Raw genomic sequence first — 15,025 nt, 5'->3', positions numbered from 1 at the left:
GAAGGCTGTCTCCCTCCACCCTTAAAGTTTATGTCGCTGCAAACGCTGCTAACCACGACCCCATAGAAGGAGGTCATTGGGGAAGCATGACCTGGCCGTCAGGTTCCTTAAGGGGGCAAGAAGGTTAAATCCTCCACGGCCCCCCTCTATTCCCTCGTGGGACCTGACTCTGGTGTTCACGGCACTACAGCAGGGCCCATTTGAGCATTTTTGCAGGCGGTTGAGCTGAAGTTCCTTTCAATGAAGACTTTGCTCCTGCTAGCATTGGCCTCCATCAAGAGGGTAGGGGACTTGCATGCATTTTCGGTCAACGATTTGTGCCTAGAGTTTGGGCCGGCTGATTGGGCCGGCTTTGCGCCAGGCCTTCACTCGCTGAATCCTCGAGAACCGGTAGAAGGCTGGGTTCCATATGTAAGACAAGTGGATCTCATATGTGTAAAGTCCACGGTATAGCCTTGAGCCCGTGTTTCCCCGGCAGACTTCTGCCATTCCAAGAGGGTTCAATCACCTCCATTCTTCCATATGCACCTAAGGGATGTTCATATGTGTATTGCTTCCGAAACCTCCTTCGGGAAGGTTCGAGTTTCCGTAACGTCCCTGGTCCAAGTGGAACGGGTACGTTTTCTCAGTTTTATCCAGTCTTACTTAGTGGATAGTGCCATAGTAGCAGTAGCTGGTCCTCTTGTGCAGGCCCTGGCCTGCGCCAAAAAATAGGGGCGCAGGTGGCTTCCACAGGACACTGGAAGGGGCAGTAGCTGTGGCCTTTTGGTAGGATCCCAATTTCGTCGGTCATCCGACGTGAGGTTGGGAGTGACCGACTGAAAGGGAACGTCTCGTTACGTATGGTAACCCTCGTTCCCTGAAGGAGGGAACGGAGACGTCCCGTCGCCACAGCTCCTGTACCACCGCTGAGCGGCCGGGTTACCGGCTCGGCTCCTCAGCGAAAACCTGAATATGCGCTGCATCTGCTGCCTACTTATACTCACGCTGTGATCAGCAGCAGCTGGATGCAATAATCTCATGCCAATGTGCATTGGCTCGTTTAGTTTACACTCGAAGTAGATTGGTCCCTCTAAGCGAGATCCCAATTTCGTCGGTCATCCGACGTGACGTCTCCGTTCCCTCCTTCAGGGAACGAGGGTTACCATACGTAACTGAGACGATCCGTTTAACTCCTAATATGTGACAGATCAGACCAATCTTTCATTTACTTATTTAACATGAAATTGTCAAATTTCTACTCCATATCAATCGCATACAATGAAAATACAGAATAATTAGAACAATCATTAACATAAATAAATAACATAGTGTCATATCTATTTTTCCCCAGAACGTTCTTGCGACCCGGTAGCAATTCTTCCACGGCCCGGTAGTGGGTCCCGACCCGGTGGTTGGGGACCTCTGTTTTAAAGTAACTGTGAAAAACCTTTTTATTATTTGTAATATATTGTATTTCAGGCTTGTCTCAATTTCTCATTGTAGTGTTCATCTATTTAATTTTTATTTCTTTCCTTTCAAGTGAGCCTATTTTCGTATCAGCATTGAGTGCCATTGAATAAATGTACAGTTTCCCAAAATGGGAGGCAGTAATACATGAGAATGAAGCAATTTTCAAAGACTACATGCTATTGTAGCACAAAATGTTAAATGATACAAATTATTTTCCTTAATTAATTTGATTGATTGTCAAACGACCTCAGTCAGTGGAAAGTAGAGGGAAACTTTGTACAGACATCATTAGTTTTTCCCCATTTAAAGATTAATCATGAAAAGCGCTGGCTCTTTAATTCTGTAATTTGTATATTTAATGGGGTGCTGCAGAATCTATGACAGTAATTAGCATTTCCTGAAAACTCATTAATACGCAACAGCTTGATTAATGCCTCAATAATACTAACATGACTGAAGTTATTTAGGTTATGTACTAAACAGATTAAATCCAAATAGCCCTGTTTGTTTTACTTATAGCTGATATGATGTTTTTGGCAGAAAAAAATATTCTGGGATGAACATGTTTGCCATCAATTCCCATTATCCAACAACTGGCAGAAATATCCTTGCTTCATATTTTTAAAAATTGTTCAAACAAAATAATTAATTAAACATGTAGAATTTGGAAAAATTTTGGAATAATGTGACTGTATATGTATGTATTCATACATATAAAAGAAATATGTGTAAATATATATATATATATATATATATATATATATATTTTTTTTTTTCTTAATTATGTACATGCATGTGTGTGTATTCATATTTACATAATAAATATACACAGTACACACACATATATTGTGTAAACAAAAACTTTTATTTTGGATGCGATTAATCACGATTAATCGTTTGACAGCACTTATATATGTATGTGTGTATATATATATATATATATATATATACACACACACATGTATATACATATTTCTTTTAGTCTCTCTCCATATTTGGTGGGTGCATTACCCTGAGCACTGTGTCCTAAAGTGCTGATGCAGTCCCCATGTAAAAGTGCTTCACATCTTTCCCATGTCTTAGCGCTAGTCTTGAGACCCACAGAGGTGAATCTCATTCCTCATCAGCCCGCTCAGACTGGCCCTGCGCCTGAGAGACCTCTGACCACTGCTTTTCTGGACACTCCTGTCAGTGCGAACAGTGCCACGCTGCTCCACTGGGATCTCAAATCCCACAGATGTCCCTTTAGCCTCCACGTTCCCTCTCCTGTAATGGACCAGACGTTCTGATGGATGTGAAGCACTTGTCAAAAAATAGCTGATCACCCCAGAGAGATCTGCTCTGCTGAACCTACAACTTCTGATCCAGGTTCTCCCCCACCACCTTCCACAGGACTGAGACTGTCTGGTCAACATGAGACAAGATCTCTCTGTGTTCTATACGAAACACCTTCTTAAGGGCTGGATTAAGGTGCTCTATCCTCACAATAAAGTCAAACATGTATTTGTCATGTTAAATATAATTCACACATTCACATTTCAAATAAGTTTTTAATGAGGGTTTTTAAATATATTTATTTTTTTATATGTATTTTATGTATATGTATCCACCCATCACACATATGCCACTATATATATTCACATTTTATGTGACTTTTTGTGACTTGTGTGAATATTATTATAAATGTAAAGAAAGTCAAAATTACAAAAACAGCTATGCTACCTAATATTTTTGTGGAAACTCTTATACTTTTTTTCAGAATTCCTTGGTGAATAGAACATACAAAGAACAGCATTTATTTGAAGTAGAAATATTTTGCAACATTATGTCTTTATTGTCACTTTAATCATTTCATATGTCCTATAGAATGCAATGTATAATAGTTGTATCAGTTCTATCCAGCATATATAGTGAGTCATGTAGGGTTGGTATTCAGATGGTATAATCGCTGTATCAGTTGTATAGATCTGAAGCCTGAAGAAACATCTTGCTGCTCTACATGAGGTCACCCAGACTTACAACCTCTTCAATCCACTGGAGATTCAAAGATAGATTAAGTGGAATCTTTTTAATCTAAGCAGTCTGTATTTGAGTAGGTTTATACTCGCAGTCCTCAACATATTAATGAACTTATATTGAAGAGAGATATCACTTCAAAGGTGTTTTTTACGACTGATTTTAGGTCAGATGGTGGAAGGTTTTACTAAGAACAGTTCTGGGGGATTTTTTATTTATTTTTTGTTAGGATAAAGTCTTTAGAGGGTAGATCTGCTCAGGCACTGTGGGACCATTCAGGCACTGCTCAATGTTTTGTTCTCACAGGCATTACACACTCATACACATTCACACTGGCTGCTTACATTTTCTCACATTTCTGGGTATTTTTATTTTATCATTTGCTCTTACATTCTTATAAATGTAATTTTTTGTGTGTTCATGCATTTTGACATGCTTTCATGAAGTTTTACAGTGTTTTCTGTACAATATTTTGATCAAACAGTTGATTAATATGGAACATGCATTGACTGTCTCTCCAGGCCTGCAGCTGAGTTTCCTGGACACGCGTCGAGGAGGGTCTATTGCTGTTTGCGGTTTCCCCTGGAGAACAGGAGGAGAATGTCACTCTGCAAATACGCAACGGCCGTCCATACTTCCTCTTTGACCCTCAGGTACATCATTGTCATGGACCGCTGTGTGTTTATACTAAAAAAGGCTTCAAACCTTCGAATGTAATAGATCCCAACCTCTACATCAGGCATGTATTATACATCAGTACCATATTGTTTATCGGCTGACATTAGCAATTTCATTTAACGATATTGAATATTTAATAGTGCATGCTCATGTTCACTTTTTACATTTAGATTACATTCTCAGTCAATGTGTAAAGACACTAATAATTTAATAACACTGATAAAAGTGGTCTTTAGCAATTTTTAGCAAATCTCTTTTTATACAGTACACTGAAGAGTTGATACATTGTATAATTTACAGTACAATGACTGTTTTTAGTGTTTAATGTTTCATTTAAATTTAATATTGACATTTATTTATTGACTATACCAAACATCAATATGATACTGATACTTTTTGTTACAGTTTTAACAATACCGAAACAGATTCTGATAATTTCTTAAATGAGTATTTAAAAAAAAAAAAAAGAGCATTACATCTACATGATAAATACTGGCCAGTATTAACTAATTTATTACAAAGCATCAAAAAAATCTTTGTACCAATAGGTGTAAAAACAATCCCCTATTTTGATTAAATAATTATTTATTATTTATCGTCATCTCTCATGTCAAGCTTTTCACAGTCACTTGACACAGGTCCGCTAAATATGTCAAGGGCGTTTGAGCACAAACATTAAACAAAAGTACTGAAAACATTTGAAAGTGGTGCAGAAACCCACTTTTTGTATTACTCTAATTAATATGTATATACAGTGGGGCAAATAAGTATTTGATACACTGCCGATTTTTCAAGTTTTCCCACTTACAAAGAATGGAGAGATCTGTCATTTTCATCGTAGGTACACCTCAACTGTGAGAGACAGAATCTAAAAAAAAAATCCAGAAAATCACATTGTATGATTTTTAAATAATTAATTTCCATTTTATTGCATGAAATAAGTATTTGATACAATAGAAAAATAGAACTTAATATTTGGTACAGAAACCTTTGTTTACAATTACAGAGGTCAGACGTTTCCTGTAGTTCTTGACCAGGTTTGCACACACTGCAGCATGGATTTTGGCCCACTCCTAAATAAGTAGCCTTTTGTGGAAACTGTTGTACTTTTATACTGTTATACTGCTTATATTGAGTATCAATATATCAATACTGCAGTATTGATGTACCCATCCCTAGTAATAATGTAAAAAACATTATCGTATCGGCCAGAATTTTAATATCTACTTTAATACGTGATTTAGACAGAAATTTGTGCATTTTGATGGATGAACTATCAAGTTCTTCTGTGCTAAAAACTTCAGCTAAAAGAGTGTTTGAGACCAATTAACTCGTTACCCGCAGACATTGGGTGGGAATAGCATTAGCATGCTAATTATGCACTCTGCAGCACTAGCATGCAGGGTTGAGTCTATTGCTCTGATGATGAAAGCAATCATGAAAGATGATTTCACATTAGTGTCCAGGAGACCACCAAGAAACTCTCCCCACCAATAAGCGTCATTGCCGAATATTGCCGGTTTTGTATTCGTAAACACATTTTGTCGGGGTAGTTTGATAATTATAACTAAAAGTGGTGTCATGCCCAATTAAAGTCCCCTGATAGCATGCCCATTAGTTCCCCCATTAACGAATTCAACAATTCTAATGGGATTAGCACCATGGGATGCTAATTGAGCATGACACAGGGAACTGGTATGCTTCCCCACACACTCTTTCTAATGATGAAATTAATGAGCATTTTATGAAACACTGTCTCATGAAAGTGTATTTAGTTCCTGTAAAGGTTGTCACAAATGATGCTGTTTTTTTCCCGATGTCTCCTTATCGGATTCTCTCAGAGATAAGCGAGTGATGAGTGGTTTCCAGGCATACAGTGAGGAGAGAAGGTCTCTCCAAGGCCCATGGGCATGATTAGTTGCATTAGTTGCATGGACAGCGCCCATTTCATCTTAAACAAACTCAAGGGCTATTAAGCAAGAGTACGCTGCTCACTATGTTAATGACACACTACATCACCAAAACCTATAGCAGCTTCCACAGGACTGTTGTGGAACACATCTTTAATGAACTCTTTGGAGAGTTAGTGCGTAAATTATTTTCGCCGTGCTCACTGTTTTCCATTGACCATTAGTTTTTATAGTTAAAGAGAGAATTTTCCTTATCTTCAAAATGATCAACTGAATCATTTCTGTTTTTTAATTGTTTATATTTTTTGATGTTATGTATTTGATCATTTTAAAGCAGTGGTTCTAAGCCCCACTGAGAGATATCAGCAAATTTCCAAGGGGGCCAACAGGGATGACTTAAAATTATTTGTATAAAAAATTGGATATTAAAAGTAAAAAGTAAAAAAAAATGCTAAAAAAAAAATGATAATAATAATAAGAAGAAACAAATGATGAAAACTGGAAATAATTATTTTTTTATTATTATTTTTACTGAAAACCATACAGAATAAGAATTTTGGATATTTTAAAATCACAAAATGAACTGTGGTAATTAATTTAATTTATCTGTAATAAAATTAAAAACAAGCAGCTTTCTCAAAATTACATTCGAAAAACTAAAGAAAATATCTTAGCCTGTATGGGGGAGTTTTAAAAAAATGTGTTGGCCCTTGAGTTAAAAAGGTTTAAAACCACTTATTTAATAAAATAGTTTAAATGAGTTGGATATTTCTAATTAATCACTGTTCTGGTTCCAAAAAAATGGTCTGACTGATTTTCTCAACAGATTCTTGAGTTCAACTTGTGGTCTCAATGAATCAGTCGTAATGGTTTCCAGACTGCTAAAGAAGATTTTCAGTGAATAATGGCTTAACTTTTGGTATTTTCTAAAACAAAACTATTATATGACTTTTTTATATAAGATTGTCCACTTTCTATGGGTAGTATGGACTTTAATGGTACTTTTAAAAGGGGTCATATAATGCAATTTCAATTTTTCCTTACTCTTTGGAGTGTTTGGTGCATAAAGAAGATCTGTAAAGTTGCAAAGACTAAAGTCTCAAATCCAAAGAGATATTCTTTATAAAAGTTCAGAGTCAGCCACACCTACCTAAAACGGCTTATTCTAACACGCCCCCACATATCTACCTCACTATGTGGGAAGATTTCCATAACGCCGCCCAAATGTTCACGCAAAGAAAGAAGGCTAACTTTTATTCTCGCTGTAGTATTGTTGCTGCCGCCATGTTGTGAATGCGCTGTGTGATTCGTTGTGAAAGCGAAACTACTTTGTTTGGTCTTCCAAAAGAGGACGATATCCGCTTCGTCATGCCTAGAGCTGATCTGTGCTGGTCGCTGAGGGAATACATCAACTTTCACCATGGACAAAGTGGAGTCCAGTCCAGGGTCCATCACATGTGGTTGCCGCTCATTCGTCGCATCTGCCAGGCGCATCGTTCTCGACCTCGCCGCCTCAACTCACTCTATCCCGGCCTCAGCGCACGCTAAGCCGAGGCTTCGGCTCATGCTAGCCCAGCCTCAGCTCACTCTAGCCCGGCCTCAGATCACTCTATTCCGGTGTTGTGCCGAATTCTGCACCCCCGCTACCTGATTGCCTAATCCCAACCTCACCCCTAATCCTAACCCCTCCCCCACACCTACTCCTAAACCTACCAGTACTAGGGGGTGCATAATCTGGTAGGGTGCAAATTTCGGCACTACACCGGCCTCAGCGCACGCTAAACTGGGGCTTCCCCTCATGCTAGGCCGCTGTGTCTTTCGTTGTGAAAGCAAAACTACTTTTTTTGGTCTTCCAAAAGAGGACACGACTACAAATCAGTGGTTAAGTTGTATTTACAACACTGTTCCAGAACAGTTTAACCCAAATATCCAGATGTGTGCAGCACATTTGATGGAGGACTGTTTACTGATCCTGGGAGAGTAACGTTAGACTACAATGCCGGCAGTTCTGACTCACGTAAGTACGTTTTCATTTAAAGGATTTGCCACTGATGATTCAAACGAGAGTGTTGGGCAATAGAGTAGCACTTATTGTTTGTCATTTCTCCGATCACAAATGCAGACAGAGTTTTATGTTTACGCGGCACGATGCTATGCAATGCAACGTGTAAAAAGACAGTATAAGTCATTATAATCAGTAATTATGTCCCCACTGGATGCAAGAAATGCCTCATTTGTAATGGGTTTTAATGTTTTTGTCTCGTCGCTCCGGCCGGACACGGCATCAACAGTATGTGAGGGGCGTAACATTTCCGTCACACGCTTGAGGTATTCGGCCAATCACAATGCATTGGATAGCTGGCCAATCACAGCACACCTCGCTTTTTCAGACCGATGAGCTTTGTAAAAATCGACATGTTTCAAAAAGGCGGGGCATAGAGGAGAAACAATAATGTACAGTATGTGGAAAATAATGTGTTTTTTTTACTTTAAACCGCATAAACACATTTCATTACACCAAATACACACAATAATGTTCTTTTTAGCAGCATCATATGACCCCTTTAAGGCAAGTTTGAGGCCAAATTATATGTACTTACCAGGAAGAAAATGACCAGCGCATCCATCTGTCTCTTTTTGTGGTGCATAGAAGAAAGAAGTGAAGGACGAAAGACAGGGTGAATATATGAAAACAGAATTTCAGTTTTGGCTGAGCCGTTTCTTTGAGCATATATCAGTATTTGTATATTATATTATATATCTAAAAAAAATTTCCTTTAAACAAGACCTAATTGATAATTCATGAGTGCAATTAGCAAGTAATTTATGCAAGTACATCATTTGTGGTGTAAATATCCTCTAGCATTGCTCCAATGTTTTCTTAAAATTGATGAATGCTGTGACTGATCGTTTAGGGTTCAGTCATTATAGGACTCCCTAGCTGATGCTTCCGGCACGTGACTGAAACTTGAATACGTTGCATCAGATGTTCAGATCGTGAGGTTGTTGACAGGTCTGCCTCTCACTGAACAAGACTGAAATGTTTTTTTAGTTTCCAAACATCTAAAATAAACACATTATTTCAGTAAACACATTTTGGTCTGGCATAATTAAAGTTAGCTGTTAAACTGCTGGCAGATGATTTTATTCAGAAAGGCTTTTAGTTGTTGTGACAGAATTGATTTCCCATCGTAAAGAAGCCCCACTGAATACTTTCAAAGGGAGGAGGGATAGGAATGCAGTGTTGTGTCTGTTCTGATTCTCCCTAAAGCTGTTTCTTCTTCTACCTCTCTCTCTCTCTGCAGTAAGCATATCACAAGGCTGACTTCCCTCAGCATCCACACACATATTGATTTGATCATTAAATCTTCATCACAAAGAGGAGATGCGATACTTTTTGTCTCAGTGCTTTCACTGCAGAGCACTCAGTCAGGCTGTTAAGTGTATGAACCTGAATGATGTCATATTTTAGCAGGATAATAACCCCATCTTATGTTGATGGTGCCAGCCCATGAAATTTACTGCTTTTGGGGAATGTCCTATCTCCGGGCAGAATTCCTCAGTGGCTTGAGTTCTGTGCCAAGAGGGATTCTGCTGCTAGTTTTTCAACTTCATCTCCAAGTTCTCCTCTATAAACTCAGATCTATCTATAGTTCTATCTTCTATCTATAGTTCCATCTTTCATTCTATCTATCTATCATTCTGTCTGTTGTTCACAAACTGATGATATTCACAGCGTTAAACTGCTTGGCAAAAGCTGATTGGTTCATGTTGCATCTGCAGCCAATGAGCTTACTGCTTTACATTTAAATGGCTGGTTAGCATTCACTGGAGCATTTCGCTGCACGCTTTCAGAGTTCCTCTGATACCCTCCACCTTCCCCAGCTCCACCTGTATAGATCTGCTATGGGTTATTTTATATATATATTTTGTGCAGCAGCAGTATGTCTTAAATACTCATGACACCATATCGGCATATGTATTGGTAGTAGCAAGTTCCTGTACTTGCTTTGCAGCAGCAGCAATAATCTACAACAACAGCAATAACCAACAGCATAGCAGATCTATTCCGCCAATACTAAATACATTATCATTGTCTTATCCATTACCATGCTAAAATCTTCCAAGTGTTGTCATGATAGAACTATCATTCTGTCTGTCTGTTTATTTGTTTCAATGCTTTATAAACATTTTTTTAACCTTCAAACAAGGCTTAGCCAACCATTCAAAGTTTTTCTTGGCAAATTTATTTTCTAGTTCAAAAACTTTTGAATTTCTTTATATTTCAAATATTTTTTTTATTCTTTACATTCAAGATCAAATTGCATTTCTGCATCCTATTTATATTGAAAGTGTTTACTTTAAATTAGTTTATGTACCTCCTAAGCTCTAAGGGAGGGGAACGTCTCCTCCTAAAACTGCTGATGAGCCATAATTTGTGCAGTGTGTGTGTTGTGTTCATGATGAGCGAGTGATTAACCCTCAGTGTTTGATGCTAGGCCTCAGCCGTGGCCCTCAGCCCTCGCAACGATGGAGGTAGATGCTATAATGACAACCAGTGGCACCATCTGATCGCTACCAGGAAACAGGCCGTGGGAACAATCATTGTCGACAATCAATACAGCGGTAATGATGCACACACATATGATATTCATAGGCAAGCCCCACACCCTCACTTCTGTCCTGTTCGGTTATTCAGTGCCTGTAAAGCCCCCCACTTGAACAGATTTCTAGCAAAGGAATTATCAAGGTTAATCATTGCCATTCATTGTGTGATTAGAATAATTAGGCCAAAGAAGCCTCTCCTTTCCTGAACTTACATTTCAATTAAGGCTGGAGGTGTGAAGCGGAGTCTCCCGCTTCCTGTCTCAAAGCGGTCTCAGGGGATTTTTCCCACCAGAGGGAGGATTGCTTTATCTCATTCACTCTTTTGGAGTAATATGACTTTATCTGCACTAGAGCACCAACTGAAACCATTGGAATATAACAATAAAGTTATTAAAATACTGCTGCGCCCTGCTCTGATTATTAGACCAGCCAGGAACAGTCTCAAAAGAACATTATTGTATTGATTTAGCATTGGCACATGTTCAGGGGTATCAGGTCATATTTTTTTCCTCCAACAGGATCAGCATCAGCTACAAGTGGGAGCACCATCATCACGGGTGTTTTCATAGGAGTGATTTCAGAGAATTTCACAATTTTTAGACAAGATGCTGATAATTTATCTCTAAATATTTTGATTGACAATATCCATGTATCTACAAAGAGTGCTTGTTCTATATATACAGGTCCAGCCAAACTGGTGCAGCAGGGGTTTCCTGGGTATTTGAGGGATGTGATGGTGCAGAAATCCAGTGGCACTACTGATGCATGGGAGCCTCTGTACTGGGACACAGCACTTGAAAAACATGAGACCTATGAAAGCTGGGAGGGCTGTCCTGCTGTCTCAGAAGATGGGGCATACTTCCTAGGACATGGTACGTTCTACTTTAGACTTCTTTCTCGTGGTCTGATCATTTGTAATGTTAATATGTGACCCGTGCTGGCAAAAAAAAAATCGATTTTGGTCAAATTTCAGGTTTTCACAAAAATTAGTTCCTTAAGCCCTCGTCTAGCAATCCCAATGATCCCAATAGTAATTAAACATCTAAAATTATCTTTATTTGTACTTTTTCTGAGAGGAGTAACTTTTTCTCTGCTTGATCTCATGCCATTGCTGACTGACATATGAATCGTGTACATAACGGTGCTTCCGCCAGCGCGCAATCCCAATACATACACATACTGTGTATACAGAATTACAGTAGTTAAGAAGGCTATTCACGCAAACATAATCTGTTATGTCTTAAGTGAATGTTTGGAGAACTGTTGGGGGAAAACATCTGATGCGTAAGATTGTGTAACATCCGTGCACTACAGTAGGTCTTAATATATAGGCTGTCTGTTTTATTAATCTAACAATAAAAGAAAAGATCACTTTTGTTTAGATGTAAAATGAGAAAAGTAATGCACTGTTTGTTTCTTTCTTATATTTGTTCTATTGCTGTGGTTTTTTTGCATCTGTTTTTGTTTTTAATAAGAAAGCTAAAATAAAAATGGCTATATTGTGATTATTAATATAGTAATTAATATTTAAAAAGGAAGTGGAGGAAACAATGCAATGTTGCTCGGTGATTTTGCTTTGGAACCTTCAGAAAACTTCAACTTGAGTTTTCTCAGAAGCTACTTTGCTGTCTTCGTCAACTTCAAACAGGTGTAGCTCAGTCATTTTTCGTCCGATTCCAAGAAATCATATATCATTTTGAAGGTCCTTTAATTGAGAATTTAAAGGACCTTTAATGAAAATAAAAATAACTCATTTTTGAAAATTTGCTCATTTTGACTCATTTTGCAGTCACATATTGAGAGTCTATTTCTTAAATGTTTTTATATTCAGGGTTTCTGAAGGTCAAGCCTGAAATAGTCACTGGAGGAGATTATTTTGAAATATAATTTGAGTTCAAAACTGATCAGCTAAATGCAATGCTGATATATTTTGGTAAGTTTGCTTAAATCTAATCTAAGTTTCCTTGCACGTACTTTAGTGCAATTAATTATTAATAACACAAATTCTGCAATTAAACAAAAATTGATCATAAATATGTTTAAATTTTATACATTTAGATTCCATGACTTAAAATTAGTCATGACACTTGACTTGTGCTTAATTCTGTAACCTCAGTGTTGCAAGATTTTGCAAGTATTGATATCTGATTAAGTGTAAGTAATTCAGTTAATTAGCAATATATGCTTGCTAAAATACATATGTACAGTGCTTCAAAACATCGCTGTAACTATTGTTTGTGTCTTCATGACATCCAGGCGGAGCTGCAGGGCGGCTTTCTCTTCTTGGTGTTGCGTTGGGGTGAACAGCCGGCAGAGTTGAGCGTATGGGTGGGCCTGTCCTACTGTGACGGGGGCTGGAACACTGTAAAAGTGCTGAAGAGAGGCCCGTTAACGAGTGCTGGCCTCAATGACGTATATGAACAGGACAGAAAGGGAATGGGCGGCCCTCTGACCATCAGCTCTCCACTCTATCTAGGGGGAGTCCCACCTGAAGTAAAGCACCCAGCCCTGAACAAACACAGCCTTCTGCACGGTGAGTCACTTGCTGGTTATTTGTAGGTTTATTAGATCATCAGAAGGCGAATTCATAGATACTAAACAAGCTATATGTAAGGTTATCTGAATGAGTGGTTTATCGTAAGCACGAATAAAAATAGTCTATAATACAACAGATTAATACAAAACAGCAATAATACACACAATGGCCTGAAGAAAATGTGTGTTCATTCAAAGAAAAGGTTTTCCTATGAATTAATTAGTAGAACAGTCCATTTCTCCTGTGCATTTGTACCCCTTGTTTCTGGAGAAAGCAGAATGAGAGCCGGCTCGCATTCCACAAGGTTGTAAATGTATCGGGTTACCATGAAACCAGGGTCTTGTTCGGCGTCCTGGGGTGTTACAAAGTATTTGTGAAATCTAGCTAACAAAATATATATTGTGTGTTGGAGTGGTCCAGACGCTACAGCACTGTTTGTTTCTTTCTTATATTTGTTCTACTGCTGTGTTTTTTTTGCATCTGTTTTTGTTTTTAATAAGAAAGCTAAAATAAAAATGGCTATATTGTGATTATTAATATAGTAATTAATATTTAAAAAGGAAGTGGAGGAAACAATGCAATGTTGCTCGGTGATTTTGCTTTGGAACCTTCAGAAAACTTCAACTTGAGTTTTCTCAGAAGCTACTTTGCTGTCTTCGTCAACTTCAAACAGGTGTAGCTCAGTCATTTTTCGTCCGATTCCAAGAAATCATATATCATTTTGAAGGTCCTTTAATTGAGAATTTAAAGGACCTTTAATGAAAATAAAAATAACTCATTTTTGAAAATTTGCTCATTTTGACTCATTTTGCAGTCACATATTGAGAGTCTATTTCTTAAATGTTTTTATATTCAGGGTTTCTGAAGGTCAAGCCTGAAATAGTCACTGGAGGAGATTATTTTGAAATATAATTTGAGTTCAAAACTGATCAGCTAAATGCAATGCTGATATATTTTGGTAAGTTTGCTTAAATCTAATCTAAGTTTCCTTGCACGTACTTTAGTGCAATTAATTATTAATAACACAAATTCTGCAATTAAACAAAAATTGATCATAAATATGTTTAAATTTTATACATTTAGATTCCATGACTTAAAATTAGTCATGACACTTGACTTGTGCTTAATTCTGTAACCTCAGTGTTGCAAGATTTTGCAAGTATTGATATCTGATTAAGTGTAAGTAATTCAGTTAATTAGCAATATATGCTTGCTAAAATACATATGTACAGTGCTTCAAAACATCGCTGTAACTATTGTTTGTGTCTTCATGACATCCAGGCGGAGCTGCAGGGCGGCTTTCTCTTCTTGGTGTTGCGTTGGGGTGAACAGCCGGCAGAGTTGAGCGTATGGGTGGGCCTGTCCTACTGTGACGGGGGCTGGAACACTGTAAAAGTGCTGAAGAGAGGCCCGTTAACGAGTGCTGGCCTCAATGACGTATATGAACAGGACAGAAAGGGAATGGGCGGCCCTCTGACCATCAGCTCTCCACTCTATCTAGGGGGAGTCCCACCTGAAGTAAAGCACCCAGCCCTGAACAAACACAGCCTTCTGCACGGTGAGTCACTTGCTGGTTATTTGTAGGTTTATTATCCTGAAAACCTCAAAAAAGTTGGAAGCACTCTCTGATATATTTCTCTGACTTGAGTGTGAGCTCTGTTTTTAATTCTTTTAATTCTTCAATTAAAATGTGTTTTAAAATGACATAACTGATAAAAATATTCATCTACTCGATCTGTCTAGTGTTTACGGACAGTTTTTGTTGTTTCTGATAAATCCAGCCAGTTCAGAATGTGACTTAAACATCTTTCTCCCTTTGTCTCTC

At 38.1% G+C, this 15,025-nt stretch overlaps 1 pseudogene; it reads left to right on the top strand.

Annotated features, from left to right (window-relative positions):
* Positions 1–15,025, top strand: part of LOC107590940 (usherin-like) — a 257,040-nt pseudogene that overhangs the window by 88,631 nt on the left and 153,384 nt on the right.

This window comes from Sinocyclocheilus grahami, unplaced genomic scaffold (assembly GCF_001515645.1).
Source record: "Sinocyclocheilus grahami isolate Dianchi unplaced genomic scaffold, SAMN03320097.WGS_v1.1 scaffold134.1, whole genome shotgun sequence".
In the NCBI taxonomy this organism is placed as follows: Eukaryota; Metazoa; Chordata; class Actinopteri; order Cypriniformes; family Cyprinidae; genus Sinocyclocheilus; species Sinocyclocheilus grahami.
Note: the sequence above shows the minus strand (reverse complement) of the source record. Positions and strands in the feature narration are given on the sequence as shown.